This window comes from Lagenorhynchus albirostris, chromosome X (genome assembly GCF_949774975.1).
Source record: "Lagenorhynchus albirostris chromosome X, mLagAlb1.1, whole genome shotgun sequence".
Lineage (NCBI taxonomy): Eukaryota > Metazoa > Chordata > Mammalia > Artiodactyla > Delphinidae > Lagenorhynchus > Lagenorhynchus albirostris.
This window is the reverse complement of record NC_083116.1, coordinates 90338594-90357806: the sequence shown is the minus strand read 5'-3', so window position 1 is coordinate 90357806 and position 19213 is coordinate 90338594.

Sequence of the window (19213 nt, the reverse complement as noted above, 5' to 3'; positions counted from 1 at the left end):
ATCACATAGACATGATCGATCATTAACTCCATTTCCAGCCCTTCTCTTTTCTCATGAGAATGGGGGGTTAGGGCTGAAAATTCCAAGCTTTTAATCATGGTTTGGTCTTTCTGGTGCCCAGTCCCTATCCAGGAGCCCACCTAGAGTCACCTCATTGGAACAAAAGACCTTCCTATCACCCAGGAAATTACAAGGGTTTCAGGAGCCCTGTGCCAGGACCTGGGGGCAGAGACCAACACATATTTTCTATTATCTCACATCACCCCAAAGCACAGGCAAGTAAGTGGTGGCAGTGAGATTCAAATCCAGATAGTCTGGCTAGAGTCCATTCTTTCAAATAATAAAAGTAGGTTATTCATTCCATCTGTTTGAAGAAATCTCTCTTACAGCTTTCTGACCTGCTCCAATCAGGAATGACTCTCCTACACTTGACCACCTACTCCAATCCTAGAATCCATGCCAGAGGTCACTGCCATGGATCAGTTTACTGGATATCCTTCCAGACTATTTTCTATGCATTTACATATACATTGTACACAGAAAAATATATAGTTCAGTTGTGCTTTTCCTTTTATAGGAATATTCTTATTTTTCTGCAAATTGCTTTTCCATTAAAAATGTAGCTTGAAATAAATATGGCTTAAAGAGACTTCCAATTGATATGATGTGGAAATCTCTCTAAGACATATTTATCTCAAGCTCTCAGTGAACTTCCATTTTTCACTGGAACACTCAGCAAATTCCCTGGTACATAATTCTATGAGTACACATGTGGATATTTTATTAGGAGAATGAATCTCTGGGAATAGAATTCCTAGGACAAAGGGGCAGTATTAATTTTAATAAAACTTCCAAATTATCCTCCAAAAAACCAGAACCAGTTTATGTTTATGAGTGGATGACCCTGCCAATTACACACTCTGTCTTCATTGTTGGATACTATCAACCTTTAGATTAAGCAAAACCAAAAGTTATATTTGTTTAAATTTGCATGTCTCTAAATACTATTGCATCTCTCTAAGGTTCAGCATAAATTTCCTAAGCTTATTGGACATTTGTGTGTCTTTTTCTATAAATTGCCTATTCATATAACTTACCCATTTTTCTATTGGGTTTTCAAAAATTTTTTCCTATTGATTGACTGGAATTCTTTATTCTGGATATTAATCTTCAATATTCTTTAGTTGCTTATCTTTCAGTGTTATTTATGATCTTTTATTGTGCAGGAATTTTAAACTTAAGTGTGGTAATATTTGTCAATATTCCCTTTATGGTATATGTATTTTATATCTAAGATTTGAGATTATTTAATAATGTTCTATATTATCTTCTAACATTTTTATAGTCAGCACTTTAGTCTTTCTGGAATCTATTTTTATTTCCACATGGAAGAATATTAATTTAAAATTTGCATAAATGGTTTGTTTTAGTGTATAGTTCAGTGGGTTTTAACATATATATCGATTCATGTAACCACCACTGAAATCGGTATACAGAACAGTTTCAAGACCCAAAAAACTCCCTCATGCTGTTCCTTTATAATCAAACCTCCCCCTCATCCCAACTGCTGACAACCACTGATCTGTTCTCTGTCCCTATAGTTATGTTTTTACCAAAATGCCATATAAATGGAATCACCAGGAAAATTTGCTCAGGTTATAGTATGTAATCTTTGAGTCTGGCTTCTTTCACTCAGTGTAATACTTGGAGAATCATTCATGTTGATACATGTATCAACGGTCCATTCTTTTTTATTCCTGAGTAGCAATACTCAGCATAGTTTGTATATTCCCTTGTATGAATGTATCACAGTTTGTTTATACATTCACTCATTGAAGGACATTTGGGCTGTTTCCGGTTTGGGGCAATTATGAATAGAGCTGCTATAAACATTCGTGGACAGACAGGTTTTGCTGTGCACATAAGTTTTCCTTCCTCTATGGCAGAGGCCAGCAAACTACAGCCCATGATCCAAAACCCACCAATTGTCTGTTTTTGTAAATAAAGTTTTATTCAAACCAGCCACACTCGTTTGTTCATGCATTGGTTGCTTTCCTGCTATAATGGCAGAGTTGGGTAGTTGTGACAGAGACTGTGTGGTATACAAGGTCTAGAATATTTACTGCCTGGCTCTTTCCAGGAAAAGTTTACTGACCCCTGGAGTTCATAAATTATTTTGGGGGGTCGCTTTACCCAGTTCTTTCCTCTAGGGAGGGAGGGAGGCCCCACCCTCCTGGGACCACAGCTCCACCTACTGGAGAGGAAGGTTCCCCTCCCTCGGTTTTGGCTCTTCAGAGGTCTTTGGCCACTGCTGATGCCACCGTGAAATTGCTTAGGGGCCTGGACACAGGAGACCAGAGAAAATAAAATGAAAATAAAAATAGTGGGGGATTTCCACACTCTCTGAGCATTAGGCTCAAGCCAAAACTAAGAGACTTCTCCTGCATCTCTCTCTGCTGTGCAGTGCCTACTTCCGGTTTCAACCTGCATTTATTCAGGCTGGAGAATACTGGAAGAAGAAAAATGGTAAACTCACCACCGTTTCAGCGGTACCTCAAATTCTGGTCTTCTCCCCAGTCCTCCTGCCTCTCTTTTCAGAGCCCTCAGATAGCTGGTCCACACATTTTGTCCACTTTTTATAGCTGAGCTAAATCTGTAAAGTCTGTCTTCCCCGCAGTTGTGCAGCCATGGATGTCTCTGCTCAGATTTTTTTTTTTTTATAATTAAGACTGGTTTTCTAGGGGTCACCCCCCCCATGTCTGTACTGCTCAGTATTCAGCAAAAGATTGATCAGAGGTTGTGCAAAAACATGTCAAGCCATGTTTGACTTGCTTTGCTGCCAGAGCGTACATTCAAACATCAGGTCTTTTACTAGTCTGCCCTGGCTTTTATTTCTCTCTGGGCTTGCTCGTGTCTCCTCTGTGCATACATAGGCTCAGTAACCTAGAGATAAGTGGATAGGGTTTGGGTCTTTTCTGATCTCTGCTGCACACGTGCAAAGGCTCCAGTCTGCCTAAGATAGTTTGTCAAGCTCCCTGTAGATATCTCATCAACCAGATCTTGTTAAATTCCCAACAGACCAGTCCATTACTTGCCCCAGACAGGCTGTCAGGTCCTACTAATGGCTCTGCTGGCCCCCTAGGTTTGCTTGCTGCTGAGATAGCCACTTAAACTGACCATGCTCCAAATCCTGTTAGCCATCTCCAGCAGCTGCAATGAAGCTTGCTGTTTTCCTGGGCTGCCCTGCCCTGGTTGAACTACTGCACCAACAGTGCCAGAGGAAGGAGCCACAATGGAAAAAACCACCCAAACTGCACTGTGTTGAGCAGTTTTAATGCATAAAACAATTTACAGAATGCGTTTGGTAGAATGCTAGAGTACTGAAATGGTTGTTTTGACCATTTTTCCCTCAGCTTTTAGAGTTGCTTTTGGGGGAGATTTGTCAACCTCCTTACTCCATCCTGCCAGAAGCAAATGTCTGCCTTAAGTTTTATATAAGCAAAAATAATAGAAGAAAGCAGGCTACCTGCCACCAGCCCAAAACCTCCCTGGGGCAGGGATGCTTGTCTCTTCACAGACATCCTCAAAACATCTGCTAAAAGACTCCACTCTTTCCCATCAACCACACATTCATTCTGAATCAACTATGCCCCACCGTTAGCTTCCTCTGTAGTTCAGAACTGAATTCCCATGACCTTTAACCTCTAGAAATCCAGTCACCTCCCCAAATTGGGATGTGCAGGGCAACAGTGAACTGTATAACCGGACCCAGTGTGCTTACAAAACAAACAAACAAACAACCTTCTTCCGTTTTTTCTTTTTTTAGAAATTTATTTATTTTAGGCTGCTTTGGGTCTTCATTGCTGCACGCGAGCTTTCTCCAATTGTGGCGAGTGTGGGCTACTCTTCCTTGTGGTGCGCGGGCTTCTCATTGCGGTGGCTTCTCTTGTTGTGGAGTACGGGCTCTAGGCATGCGGGCTTCAGTAGTTCTGGCACGTGGGCTCAGTAGTTGTGGCTCGCAGGCTCTAGAACGCAGGCTCAGTAGTTGTGGCGCACAGGCCCAGTTGCTCCGCGGCATGTGGGATCTTCCCGGACCAGGGATCGAACCCGTGTCCCCTGCATTGGCAGGCCGATTCTTAACCACCGCGCCACCAGGGAAGTCCCCCATTTTTTTTATTTTCAAGCTTTCTATTTCATATTAAGTGTCTCCGCTCTCCGCTCTGGACATAGCTGTATGTTGTTCGTCTATCCAATCTGAGATTCTCTATCATTATTAGGTGAGTTTAATCATTTATATGCAGTGCCATTCTTTGGCCTTATTTCTAGACCAGTGACTCTCAACAGGGGTAATTTTGCTTCCCCCAACACCACCAAGGGCCATTCGGCAAATGTCTGGCAATACTTTTTGGTTTTTACAATGAGAAAGTGATGGCGCTATTGGCATCTAATGGGTGAGGAGGCCAGGGATTCTGCTAAACACCTACAATACACAGTATGGTCCCCCACAGCAGAGAAGTTGTTCTAGATGTTTGGGGCTGTCGGGGAGGGGGAAATTCTCCCCCTATTCCTCTTGAGTTTTTGTGACTGGACTAATAATAAAATGGACATAAGACAGATTAACAGGAGAAAAAGAAACAACTTTTAATTCACGTACTCAGAGGTCTTATAGAAATAGGACATAAGAAGTGGCTGAAATAGCTTTTACACTTTTTAGACAACTAAACAAATTTCTCTGAGGAATTTCTGGGATGAATTGATAAGACAAAGAAAGTTAGGTTTGGGGTGCTTAATTAGTAAGGAATCTAAACAGAGTCTGGTCTTGGGGTAGTAAACTAAAGAAGTAACGAGGTTTGTTTGTATAGATTTCTTGGCCCAAATTCCCTGTCTCTGGTGATAAGGGGGTTCTTCTACCTCCAGATGCAGGGAATGTACCTTTCACATGGGAGATTTATTTCCTGCTTTCAGGGAAACTAAAAGGAGAGTCAGAGTATCCCTCTTGCATCAGCCATTTCTCAAGTAACTTTAATTCAGAGTAATCAGTACGCCATTGAGGCATATCTTGGGGCAGCTTGCCCTGGGACCTAACAGGGGTTACACATTCTATTTCTCAATAACTAAATCCTAGGGATGTAATCATTGACATTGTTAAGCTGTGAATCACTGACTCACTATACACCCAATAAAAATAACCACCAAAAATGTTCCATCTGCTGATTTCCAAAGGCTCCGAATCACTGCATCACATGCTTAGCAATACCAGAAACTGTTGTTGATTAAAAAATACTGATCCAGAACTGCCTCTATCTATGTCCCCCAGGAAACCCACTTGCTTGACCCTCAAACCCCTTAATTATCAACAATGAATCACTAAGAGGTGTGAATTTCATAAGACTAAGGCCCCACACAGATCATAGAGGGCATAAGTCACATTGCAGTCACTAGGCATATAGGCCCTAACCATTGATCCCCAGAGCATCCACATCCCAGACGCCACCCCCTAATCACTACCTTGCAGACAACCACAATCACTGACTTCCGTAGGCCTCCCAGTCATTCACCTACACATTTCCCTCAATCAACAACTCTTACAGGCCCTCAGTTGCTTTAAGAGAACTCCATTTTCCTACCCCTTACAGACCCCCAACCCCTGACATCAACAGATCCCAAATCATCGACCCAGTAGGCACCTAAAACCTGATATCCAAGGACTCCTACCTCTGACCCAACAGACAGCAAATAGCTGCATAGATTCTTGCACAGTGAAGTCTAAAGTCTACTAATCACTGACATACACCCCCTACATATTCCCATCACTGATTCCTCCACAGAATATTAATCACCAAAGAAGATATACAGATGGCAGATACACATATGAAAAGATGCTCAACATCACAGGGAATTACAAATTAAAGCAATAGTGGGATACCATTACATACCTATCAGAAAGGCTAACATCCAAAATACTGACAATACCAAATGCTGGTGAGAATGTGGAGCAACAGGAACTCTCATTTGCTGGTGGGAATGCAAAATGGTACAGCCACATTGGACGAATTTGGCAGTTTCTTGCAAACCTAAATATAGTGCTACCATATGGCCCAGGAATTGTGCTCCTGGGTATTAATATTAACCCAAATGAGCTGAAAACTTATGTCCACACTGAAACTTAGACAGGGATGTTTACAATAACTTTATTCATAATTGCTGAAAACTGGAAGCAACCAAGATGTCCTTCAAAAGGTGAATGGATAAATAAACTATGGTACATCCACACAATAGAATATTATTCAGCAATAAAAGGAAACGAGCTATCAAGCCATGAAAAGACACGGAGGAACCTTAAATGCATATTGCTTAGTGGAAGAAGCCAGTCTGAAAAGGCTACATACTGTATGATTACAACATTCTGGAAAAGGCAAAACAATAAAGACATGTACACCTGTGTTCAGAGCAGCACTATTCTCAACAGCTAAGCAGTAAAATCAATCCACATGTCCACTGATGGATGAATGGATCAACAAAATGTGCAAAGACAAATACTGCCTGATTCCGTTTTTATGAGGTATCTTAACTAGTCAAATTCCTAGAAACAGAAAGTAGAAATGTGGTCAACCAGAGGCTGGGGGAGGGGGAAATAGGAAGTTGCTGTTTAATGGGTACAGAGTTTCAAATTTGCAAGATGAAAAAGTTCTTGAGATCTGTTGTACAACAATGTGAATGTACTTGACGCTACTGAGCTGTACACTTAAAATGGTTAAGATGGTAAATTTTATGTTTTTTATCACAATAAAAAATGTTAAAAATTATAGAGATAGTAAAAAGATCGGTGGTTGCCAGAGTTTCATGTGGTGGCAGAAGGATGATAGGTGGAGCACAGGGGATTTTTAGGGCTGTGAAACTATTCTGTATGTTACTGTAATGCTGGATACGTTATTATACATTTGTCCAAATCCATAGAACTTCACAAAACAAAGGGTAAACCCTAAAGTAAACCACGGAACTTTAGTTAATAAGGTATCAGCCTTAGCTCATGAATTGTAACAAATGTAACACGCTAATGCAAAATGTTAATAACAGGGGTGATGAAATTAAATTGATATTTTAAAGGTAGGACCAGAAAACTTAAACATCAAATTCCCTCTGTGTGTTGTTTGGGCCTCCTCCCTCCCTCCCTAATGTGCAGTGTACATCTGTGTTACACATTAACCAGAGCACCTAAAAAGATGGGAGTGCCTGCTTGACGGTAAAGATCCATTTTTTTCCCTTTCTTCTGAAGCTAGCAATGTAACTTCTTAAAAGAATAGCATTTGGGCTTCCCTGGTGGCGCAGTGGTTGCGAGTCCGCCTGCCGATGCAGGGGACACGGGTTCGTGCCCCGGTCCGGGAGGATCCCACATGCCGCGGAGCAGCTGGGCCCGTGGGCCATGGCCGCTGGGCCTGCGCGTCCGGAGCCTGTGCTCTGCAGCGGGAGAGGCCACAACAGTGAGAGGCCCGCGTACCGCAAAAAAAAAAAAAAAAAAAAAAGAATTACTCAATATCAGGACTTCTCTGGTGGTGCAGTGGTTAAGAATCCACCTGCCAGTGCAGGGTTCTATCCCTGATCCAGGAAGATCCCACATGCTGAGGAGCAACTAAGCCTGTGCGCCACAACTACTGAGCCCGCGTGCTGCAACTACTGAAGCCCGCGTGCCTACAGCCCGTGCTCCACAACAAGAGAAGCTACCTCAATGGCACTGCAGTGAAGAGTAGCCCCCACTCGCTGCAACTAGAGAAAGCCCACGTGCAGCAATGAACACCCAATGCAGCCAAAAAAAAAAAAAGAATTACTCAATATCACTAAAAACTATAGGCATAAAATTTAATGAAAATATTATTCACAATAGACCCCTAAGTATGGAAAACGCTGTATATACAGTTTTGTTTAAGTAAATTATGTTATAGCAACATACTCTAATACTGTTTAGCTAAAAAGAACAATATATTTATTTTTTCAAATTTTTATTGAGTGACTACCATAAGTGTTGACTGTACAGGAATAAAACAACAAACAAACAAAACAAAGACCCTGCCCTCTGGGCCTTACATCCTAGTAGCTAGATGAGGTTAATGTTGCTGTAAAAGCAGCAAAATATTTAGATAACAATATCAAGGAGACTGAAGCTGAGAAAAAAAGGAATGGGCTGAAAATATAAATCTTGTGATGGCTGGTATAGAGATGCCAATTAAAACATGGAAGCCGATGACGTCACCTCATTTTCATGCTGAAATTCTCAAAGCTAGTCTGAACACAAGAGGCCATAATCTTTTTTTTTTTTTTTTTTTTGGCCACGCCACATGACATGTGAGATCTTAGTTCCCCAACCAGGCATTAAACCAGCACTCCCTGCAGTGGAAGCGAGGGGTCTTAACCACTGGACCACCAGGGAATTCCCAAGAGACCATAATCTTGTGGTTCTCCTATGAGATGTCCTGATACACTGTCTTAGGATGTCGGAGTAGAAGGATGTGAGCTCACCCCTTCTTACGAAAACACCAAAATCACAGCTAACTGCTGAACAACCATCGACAAAAAAACGCTGGAACCTACCAAAAAAGATACCTGACATCCGTAGACAAAGAAGTCACAACGAGACAGTAGGAGGGTACAATCAAATCCCATACCCACCGGGTGGGCTACCCAAAAACTGGAAAATAATTATACCACAGAAGTTCTCCCACAGGAGTGAAAGTCCTGAGCCCCACATCAGGCTTCCCAGCCTGGGGGGTCCAGCAACTGGAAGAGGAGCCCCCAGAGAATCTGGCTTTGAAGGCCAGTGGGGTTTGATTTCAGGAGCTCCACAGGACTGGGGGAAACAGAAACTCCTATGAGCTGTCCCAGCAAAAGGCCCTCTACTCATGCCAGCTGCTCTCACATGCAGGACTTGGGTACTTCCTCCAAGGCTAAGGCCATGAGGATGGTATTCTCCAGAGCACCTTGGGTCAGTACACGTCATTGACACAAGGCACACTTTCAGGACACATATGTTAAATAGTGCAGTAGAAAATGTAGAACCTGAAAAAAGAGTTGCATCATGACAACACAATATACTAAAATAGATATGCACATGCAAAGGGAATGTGAATAAGAAAAATACCTTTAGGATATTTCTGTCCTGCCAGTCAGGGTCCTGGCAGAACACAGATGGCACCCCCAAACTGGGTACTTCAAGAGGACTAAGAAAATGGCAAAAGTGTGGGCAGGGGTAGAAAAGCCACAGAAGGTGTATAGTACCATGGATCTGAAAACCAGGATGCCTCAAGGACTAGCCAATAGCTTATAGTGGGGAGGGGAGAGAGACAGATTGAACCAAGGGCTGCCTGCCAGGAACTCGGAATGTGAACACATGAAACACAGGTCACTTCACAGGGACCTGATGTCCCCAGACAGCAAGTGCATGTGGGGATCTCAGGTGCCACTTGCTCCCCAGCCAGACCCAGACTAGCCCAGTCCCTCCCAATGGCCTCTGCAGTACATCTTCCAGCCTTGCCCCCTCTTCCCATGGGCTGCCCACCTCAGGCTCATCACATAGCTCTGAGCATCCCCTGCCACTTAATCGAACTCCAAACCTGGTCAAGTCAGAGAAGGGCCGACCACGACACACAGGAAGGCAGTTTCCAGAATCCTCTGGTCTAGATATTTAAATATCTACACACACACACAAAATCTCTTCACTTCCATCCCTATATGTACCCTCTCTCTTGGTCTATTTCTCTGTTGTCAGTCTACAAAGTCTGGTGATTTTTATCAGGGTAATGAGAATACAGATGCCTTTTTTGTTTTTGGCTTTTTGTTTTTTGGGGTTTTTTTTGCAGTACGCAGGCCTCTCACTGCTGTGGCCTCTCCCGTTGCGGAGCACAGGCTCCGGAGGTGCAGGCCCAGCGGCCATGGCTCACGGGCCCAGCCGCTCTGCGGCATGTGGGATCTTCCCGGACCGGGGCACGAACCGGTGTCCCCTGCATCGGCAGGCGGACTCTCAACCACTGCGCCACCAGGGAAGCCCCAGATGCCTTTTAAAAAAGTTTTATGCTGTTCTGTTTACTCTATTTATAATCAATCGACTTCAATTGATGAATGAGAAGAAAAAGTTATACAGCCATTCACATTTTTAAAAAAATGTTTCAAAAGTCCTGCCAATAAAAATTACTTAAAATTGTTCTATTTAATTTCTGGAGTCGTTTGGTCACCAAAAGTTCTGCAATTACGTATTTATCTTCAGTTTTTATATTAAAACCTTGTAAGAAGCCTCTATTGAATGGATCCCAAATGATATGTAACTAATTCCTTAGTTATGTAGCTCATGAGGAGAATTGAGATGAGGGTGTAGCATGGGAGTTAAAACCCTGGATTCTGGGTCAGGGTAACAGAGGTTTTTAAAACCAATTTCATTGTCTAACAGCCTCTATAACCTTGGAAAAGCTACCTAATCCTAGTTTCCTCACCTCTCAAATAGAAGTAATAATATCTACCTGACGTGGTTATCATAAGGACTGAGTAGGATAGTAATAGTAGCAGGTGAACATGCATTGAAGGGCTGCCTGAGTGAGGCAATGGGGTGAGGGCTTGATAAGGATTACCTCATTTAATCCTCACAACGACCATGCAGTGGGCATTATTATTGTCCCCATATTACAAGTGAGAAAACGGAATTAGAGTGGTCTATGTCCTTATTCAAAGTTACACAAGTAAATGATCGAATCAAAATTAATCCACAGTGACAGATGAATAAAGAAGATGTGGCACATATATACAATGGCATATTACTCGGCCATAAAGAAGAATGAAATAATGCCATTTGTACCAACATGGATGGACCTAGAGATTATCATACTAAGTGAACTAAGTCAGACAGAGAAAGACAAATATCACATGATATAGCTTATATGTGGAATCTGAAAAAAAAAGAGATACAAATGAACTTATTTACAAAACAGAAACAGACCCACAGACATAGAAAACAAACTAATGGTTACCAAAGGGGAAAGGGGGGGAGGGATAAATTAGGAGTTTGGGATTAACACATAAACACTACTATATATAAAATAGAAAATCAACAAGGATCTACTGTATAGCACAGGGAACTATACTCAATATTTTCTAATAACCTAAAAGAATCTGAAAAGAATCTGAAAAAGAATATATATATATATAAAACTGAATCACTTTGCTGTACACTCAAAACTAACACGACATTGTAAATCAACTACACTTCAATAAAAAAAATTAATCCACAGGCAGTCTGTCTCCAGAGCCACATGTTCTTAACAGTGTGCTTCCAGAAGGCCCATAAAACACACATAAGCTGGCATGAGGTGAATGCTTAATAAGTGGTCATTGTTATTAAGATGATTAATACGACAATTAGATATAGTCGACATAGTTAATATACAGCGGCTATTCTTTTTGTTTCAAAACACTGTATGAAAGAAAAATTGTGACTATTTTGACTCTATGACTAGACATGCTTATTCTCCAAGATGACACAATTGAAAATGATATGCCAGTGCTTCATCTTCCCATTACGTTAATTCAAGATTCCTCATCCTGCCTACGAAAGAATGGGGAATTCATAGACTTTCACGGTCTTATACAGTAGCCACTAGTCACAGGAATTGAGAAGTGTAAAATACATGTGGGATTTCAATGATTTTAGTATGAAAAAAGAATGTACAATATCTCATTAATAACTTCAAATTGTTTACGTGTTGAAATGATATAATTTAGGATATATTGGGTTAGATGAAATGTATTCTTAAAATTAATTTCACTCGTTTCTTTTTACTTGTTATAAAGTGGCTACAAGAAAATTTATTTATGTGGCTTGCAAAATCTTTCTACTGAAGAGTGCTGGTCCTGGAAGAGCCTGGCAATGAGGCCTGAAGCAGGTTAGACATAATCATGGTTTATAAAATTCTAAATCCAGTTATAAAACCAAATGTCAAAATATGATTATTATATAAATGTATTATATAGTATATTGATAACTGTATGAACCATAAACCCTACATTATATTAAAAATGATAAGAAACTGGGATGGTAAAGGACATAACAATGATCAGATGTATGTTAGATTCCTTCCCTTAAACAGATAGGCCTCAAAAATGCCATTTCAATTTTAACTTTAACAATTAGAGAAATGTCATGTGTTCTAGATTCTGAGATACATGTTTCACATCCTAATAATATTCTGGATCAGAATTTGGCATGCAGTGGATAGGGTGGGGACAGAGGTCCTGGTGGGGCTGGGACATTGGAACTGAGTGTCAGGTCAGCCTGGGACAGAGGGCAAAAATATCAGCCAAAGAAAGCTGGGGGGAGGAGAAAAAATGACCGATGTTGATTCTTGACCACTCGGTCTCCTCCTCCCAGCCACCTGTCTAGCAGTTGAAGTCAGGGGTCGAATTTGTAACAGGAAGTGTTTGCACCAGAGACCCAGCCCCTCCCTTCCAGCTCCTCCGGCACTGCCAGGTCCTGACTCATCCCTCCATTTATTCCAGTCACAGTGACAAGTTGGAAGAGAAGGACGTGTCAGGTGCAGAGAACACAGGAGAGGATCTGACTAGGGAGAAGGGGAGTGAGGACAATCAAATAGGAATGGCTTCTGTTTCTCACCGCCACTCCCCCAGTTTATTTTGCGGCTGCTTCCGCCCCATCCCCCAGGAAGCACAGGACCAGGAGGCAAGTGTGCTTTGGGGAAAAAGGTGACTCTTCCAGAAGCTCAGTCAGGAGGTCTGGCTCAGCCCCACTGCAGCCAGAGCTGTAGGTCCCGGGCACAGCACGAGACCCCTCTTTGCCTGACCCAGTGGTTTAGAAGGGTGAAGACTGAGCACCTCTTCATATCTGGACAGGTGATGCTAAGTTTGTCCTCCTGCACCGGCGTGGGGAGCACTGGGTCAGGACTGAATTCGAATTCCTCACCTGCCATCCTAGGCCTGATATACTCAAATGGAATTTACTTTTAGGGGCTATAGCCTGGGCAGTGCCAGAAAATGAGTATAATGTGTATTGTACACTTTGAAAATTCAATGTGTATTTTAAAACCTTGCTTGTCAGTTTGCTGATATTTTAACATACCGGTGGCCATTTAATGTATACTGTACTGTATTCCACAAAGATGTATAGTTGGCTGTCCATATCTGTGGGTTCTCCCAAAGATTGAAAATACTCAAAGGACTTCCCTGGCGGTCCAGTGGTTAGGACTCTGTGCTTCCACTGCAGAAGGCACAGGTTTGATGCCTTGTCAGGGAACGAACACCCTGCATGCTGTGGGGTGTGGCTATATATATATATATATATATATATATATATATATATATGGCAAAATATTCCAGAAAGTTCCAAAAAGCACAACTTGAATTTGCCACTCTAGCAACTATTTACATAGCATTTACATCGTATTAGGTATTATAAGTAATACCTAGACATGATTTAAAGTATGCGGGAGAATATGTGTAGGTTACATGCAAACACTAAGCAATTTTATACAAGGGACTTGAGCATCTGAGGATTTTGGTATCCATGGAGGTCCTGGAACCAATCCCCTGAAGTTATCCAAGGATGACTGTATTAAACCCCCACGCGTACTCGGCACATTATTGGTGTGTCTTTTTACTTCAATCCCATCTATTACAGAAAGGCTTCTGTTAACACATACAGGTGCTCTGCACTGCCCATCAAGGCTCAGGGCCCAGGGCCCAGGGGCATGGATTGCTGAGCACCATCAGCAAGGCGAGGAGGAATTGGGCAGTGGAAAACTACCCCCTTTGATAGATATACGGATGGGGAAGCAGTTAGTGGGAAACCCTAAGTCAGGGCCAAAATGTGAGTGCTTCCAAAGTCAAGCATGGATAAATTTCTTCAATTCATTAGATTAATTGAGAAATTCTTAAATATTTTGAGCAGAGAAATGTTAACAGGAGACTATTTCAAGAAGCCTGCAAAGTAAGATTTGGAGTTTGGGGTGTGTAGGAGATGGGGATCTTAAGGTAGGGCTACCTGGGCACAGGGGAAGGGGAGCAGAAAACAGCGGTTGCAAAGACGGGTAGGGGTAGATCCAAGGACCTGGGGGACAGCTGACAAGGCGTCACTGAGGAGCCCTCTGCCCAACTCAAGCCCTGCCCAGGCTCCCCCTCCTGCCCAGCCACAGAGCTGGAAAAGCATTACCGTACCTGTAGAAAACCATTATTCATATTTGGGGGGGAATTTTGGTTGTCATCCCCTTTCTGTGTATAGTTAACATTTTAACATGGTGATTCCTATGCATCTTGCATTTTTCACTTTACTATTATATGAAAATCATTTTTCGACGATGTTACATGGTCCTGATAAACAACAGTTTTAAAGGTTTCACAATATTTTTAAAAGAGACTGTCCACCCTTGGTTTCCTTAATTTATTTTTCCCCAACTGTGATTTCAAATGCTTCCCTTTTTACAAATAACGCTTGGATAAATATCTACACACACACACATCTCTATCTATTTATCTATAAATGCATCATCTATATAACAAAAGAAGATAAACATAGAGAAGATGGAAGAGAAGATGGACGGAGTGTGGTGCGGGGGAGGAGGGGAAGAGGAAGAGAGGAAGGTTATTCCTTCACGTTAAGAACCCTGGTCCGGGGGAGCGGAGGCCTCTCCGTGACTGCGCACGACAGTCACCAGGGCAGCGGCTGCGGATCGGGGCGGAGCGGCCAGGAACCTGAAAGAGGAGGCCAGCCCCCATACTGCGGAGAACAAGGCGGGCGCTTTGCCGCAGTAGCACTTGGAGAACAAGGCGGGCGCTTTGCCGCAGTAGCACTTGGCCTTGGCCTTGGGCGGTCTCTGGCGCCCCCTGCCGTTCGCGTTGTGAGCCAGCCAAGGGGTGCTGCTCTTGGTTCTCTTCCCGTTCGCCGCTGCCTCCTCCATTTTGCTTCTGCACAGCTTTTCTTTCATCCATCCCTCCCCTGTCCGTCTCCAGTCTTTCGCTTTTTAGGGCTCCCAACCCGAGGAGCCCCTTGCGGAACTAGCTGCTTCCTTTAGACCCAAGGGGATGAGCAGGCCGACATGGGGCTCCGGCGGGCTGAGACCAATGGCGACGGGGCCCAGGCCCCTCCCAGTGCGGGAGAGGATTAATCTTGAACGGTGGCCGCTTGCCCCAAGGGCTCGGGGCCCCTCCTTGCGGTTCCTGGTCTCTCGCTCTCTGTGGTCCCAGGAGGAGGTGCTGTCAAGGACCGAACCGGGGTGCAATGGGGACTGCACAGCCCTGACCTCCACAGTCCCCTCCTGCGGGGGAGGAAGTGGGACACAAGGGTCAGGGGCCTGGGGTCTCTGGGGTGGAGACCTGCCATTGTCAAAGACAAAGCAGAGCTGGACAGTAGTTAAAGTGGTAAAAACAGATTTTATTCAGGACTATTGCAAGAGGGGAAAAGAGACCTCACTATAGAACCAGGTTGAATTCTGAGTACAGAATGGGCAAGTGAGAAGTTATCGCCAGGAGCAGTGGGGCGGGAGTGTATCGGTGGATGGAAAATTACTAAGAGGAAATGTCAGGGGTAAGGTGGAATTCTAGCTAAATCCATCCAACAGGATTCTTGCTGAGGGCAGCGAGTGATCAGACATCACCTGGGGAATGGTGGAGGATGAGGAACCAGATCAGCTATCCAGGGTGATCAGATATGGAGAATGGGGAATTCTGGCTAAATTGACTTAGCAGGATTCTTGCTAAAATTGGACAATGCAGAGAGGAACACAGAAGCCCAAAAGTCGAGGGCTAGTTGAAAAGTTCAGGGGCGCCTGAACGGAGTTTGGTCAAGGGGAGAATCTTTGTCACAACCCTGTAGCCCAGAACCCTGGAAATGCCCAATGGTGACAGTTCAAGACAGCAGGACAGCTTGTGGAGGACAGAGGCAGCCACCTCCCCACGCTCTTTGCGGGTCTCTACAGCTCGAGCTGCCAGGAATCAACACTCCCCTCCTTTACGATTCAGAATAACCTCAAATCTGAACTGGGCCCCTGGCCTGAGGGCCTTCTCTTGATCCAGCCCCTAGGCTGAGTCAATCCATGTGGGGCCAGGAGGGACCTCAGCGACCCTCCACAAACCCAGTCTCTAGTCGCCCCAAGTGGGATTCAATGAGCATCCCATCTCACCCAGAATCCCCACTTACATGCCTCTGTGTGCCTCTTGTGCTTGGACCAGGCTATCGCTCCTGCACTTCCAGACCAGGAACCAGATGGTCTGACCCAAGCCAGCTAGGAATGGTCTTCAAGCAGGGGATGACTCCTAGCGACCAGACATGAAGGTTGATTCCAGAACCCACCCAGCTGCTACCCCCAGGGACCCCACAGACCTCCCAAGCAGAGCCAGTTCAACAGGAGGAAGAGGTGGAGAGGAGAGCTGCAAACACTAGAGGCCAGTGATTCCAGTCTGGATACTGATTCATTCACACAGCTTAGATAGCAGAGTTTAGACACGTGACCAGACCTCACAAAGCACACGTTTTCCCATTTATCCTTCTAGCCACACATTCACCAAGTATATGGAGAGCTCTCAGGCAGTTGGGATACAAAGGGGAATAAGAAGGAGGTCAGGGGAATAAGAAGGAGGTCAGAGGACGAAGGAGGAAGATGACATTACAGCCAAGTGCAGTCAGGAAGCATGAACAGGGGAAGCTGGGAAGAACTGGTCATGAGGGGACCAGAAAATGTTACTCCCTGGAAGTCACCTTAGAACCAAGCTCTGAATGGTGAGCAGGGATTTGCCAAGTTAGACAAAGAGGGGCGGGGCTCTCTTGGTACAGGAAGCAGGTGTGTAGTGGCCCTAGGTCCCAGCTCACACAGCCCAAATCTGTGTCAGGCTTGTGTTGGGGCAGTGTGGAAGGGGCATCTCGGGGGAGCATTTGGAAGCAAGCATTTGGGACTGGTGTTGGGACCTGAACTCAGTACCCTGAGAAACAGACATAGATGATCTTTCTGCCTTTATTTATTATTTTATTTTATTTTATTTTTTGGCCACGCCACGCGGCTTGCAGGGATCTTAGCTCCCCAACCAGGGATTGAACCCGTGCCCTTGGCAGTGAAAGCACGGAGTCCTAACCACTGGACCGCCAGGGAATTCCTTCTTTCTGCCTTTAGAGGACAGGTTTTCACCAAGTTTTTCCCCCTCACTGCAACCCAATGACAATTTGTAAATATCTCAGTGCTCTGGGGATCTGAGGATGGATGAGTCATTGGTTAGGATTTCTGCAAAGGTATTTTACCCCAGCCATGTGTGAAGTAAGTTGCTGTTCTCTCCTGAATGACTTTTTCCCCCAGAAGAAGCTGGTAACCACCCAGAGTTCCACCTGTTGGTTTGGGCATCTCATCTGGTCATTGACCCACAGTCTCTCCAGCTTCCCAGTACTGCCAGGTGGAGAGTGTCTTCCTGGATTTTCCTCTGTCCCAAGTCCCAGCCAGGACCTGGGTAACCGTGGTATGTGGATGGAGCAGGCCAAGGGCAGGGAGCAGGTTGGCCTCTCTAATTTCTGCTTTTCCTCAGAGCCTGAAGGTCTTCTTGGTAATGAAGTGGAGCCCAGTCTTCTTGAAAGTGATTTTGTTTCTTGCCTGTGTTTAACTGATGTCAAAAGTGACAGCAAGATGTAGGGGGAGGAAGGGCAGGGACCGACAGGCTTTCTTGAGCTCCCTCCTGCCCTTTGACCACATTAGCAACCGTGCCTGTCACTTGTTGGTGCTCTTTGTCACCACTGGTGTGTTCGAATAAAGTTTGAAATGCTGTAACCTTTTCTATAAAGACAAATAAAACAAAACAAAAGTCTGGAAGCAAAGAGAACAGTTTAGGAAGTAAAAATCGTAATCCAGGTGAGAGGGGATGAAGACTTAAGGCAAGAGGTGTGGGGAGGCAGGTACACGCATCCCCTGTAAGCTTCTTGTGAATTTGAAATTAGGCTAGAGAAAAGCAGCCAGCATGGTGCCCAGCATACAGTAGGTGTCAAATAAGTGCTGGGTTGCACATTTTCCCTCCCTGGGATAGACTCTGTCGGAAAGCAAGCCCATGGGTGCTCTCTGTGGGTGTAGGCCAGGAGGAAGGCCCTGTCCTGGCTCCTGATACTACAGCAAGCTTCCAGAGGGATACCATGCCCTTTTCAGCTCTGGAGAGGGCTTCTGGAGGCGAGGGAGCACGGGAGGTGACCAAGTTAGCCAGGCCGACACACCCTTCTGCCATTCAAGGGCTCCCTCCAAGGGTGAGGGTTGCTGTGGGAGCCTCTGCCTGTTCTCTGAGAGGTTCTCAAGACCCTCACCCTCCTGCTGCAGTGGCCCCTCACCCTACCTTGGCAGCCTCCCAACTACCTCCTCTTCCCAGAAAAAGTCTCACTCTGGCATGAGGTTTTAAAACACAGGGAGTGAAGTGGATGTCGGGAAACAGGAGGCAGAGACTGCCGTATCTCCCAGCTCAAGCTTTGTCCTCCCAACCTGACCATGCTCTTTCACACAACAACACAAACTTGAGCTATCCAGGGGGACTAAGGAGTGCTCATCCCTTCACTAAGGCCAGAAGGAGGGAAGGAAGGAGGATGGATGCATGGATGGGAGGAAGGAAGGGATAGAGAAGGAGAAAGAATGGGGTCTAGAGACAAAGTATGGAAGGAATGGAGGAGGGGGAGAGAGAGAGAAGAGGGTAAAGAAGAAGGAGGAGGGGACTTCCCTGGTGGTCCAGTGGCTAGGACTCTGCGCTCCCAATGCAGGGGGCCCGGGTTCCATCCCTTGTCAGGGAACTAGATCCCACTTGCCGCAACTAAGGGTTTGCATGCCGCAGCTAAAGATCCCGCACGCGGCAACAAAGATCCCGCATGCCTCAACTAAGACCCAACAGAGCCAAATAAATAAATGAATAAATAAATAAATAGAAACTGCCACCCAGACCCCTGTCTCTAAAAAAGAAAAAAAAGGAGGAGGAGGAGAGAAAAGAGGGAGGGAGGAAAGGAGAGATGCAGAAGGTGAAAGAATGAATGAGGTCTAGAGACAAAGTATGGAAGGAACGAAGAAAGAGGAGGAGAGAGAGAGAGAAGGAGAGGGAGAGAGAGAGAAAGAGAAAGACAGAGGGAGAGGGGGAACCAGAGAAGGAGGATGGAGGCAAAGAGAGGGGAGATCTTTCAGAAGGTAACCAGAGGAGATGGAGGCTGACGGGGGTTCTTAGGTCT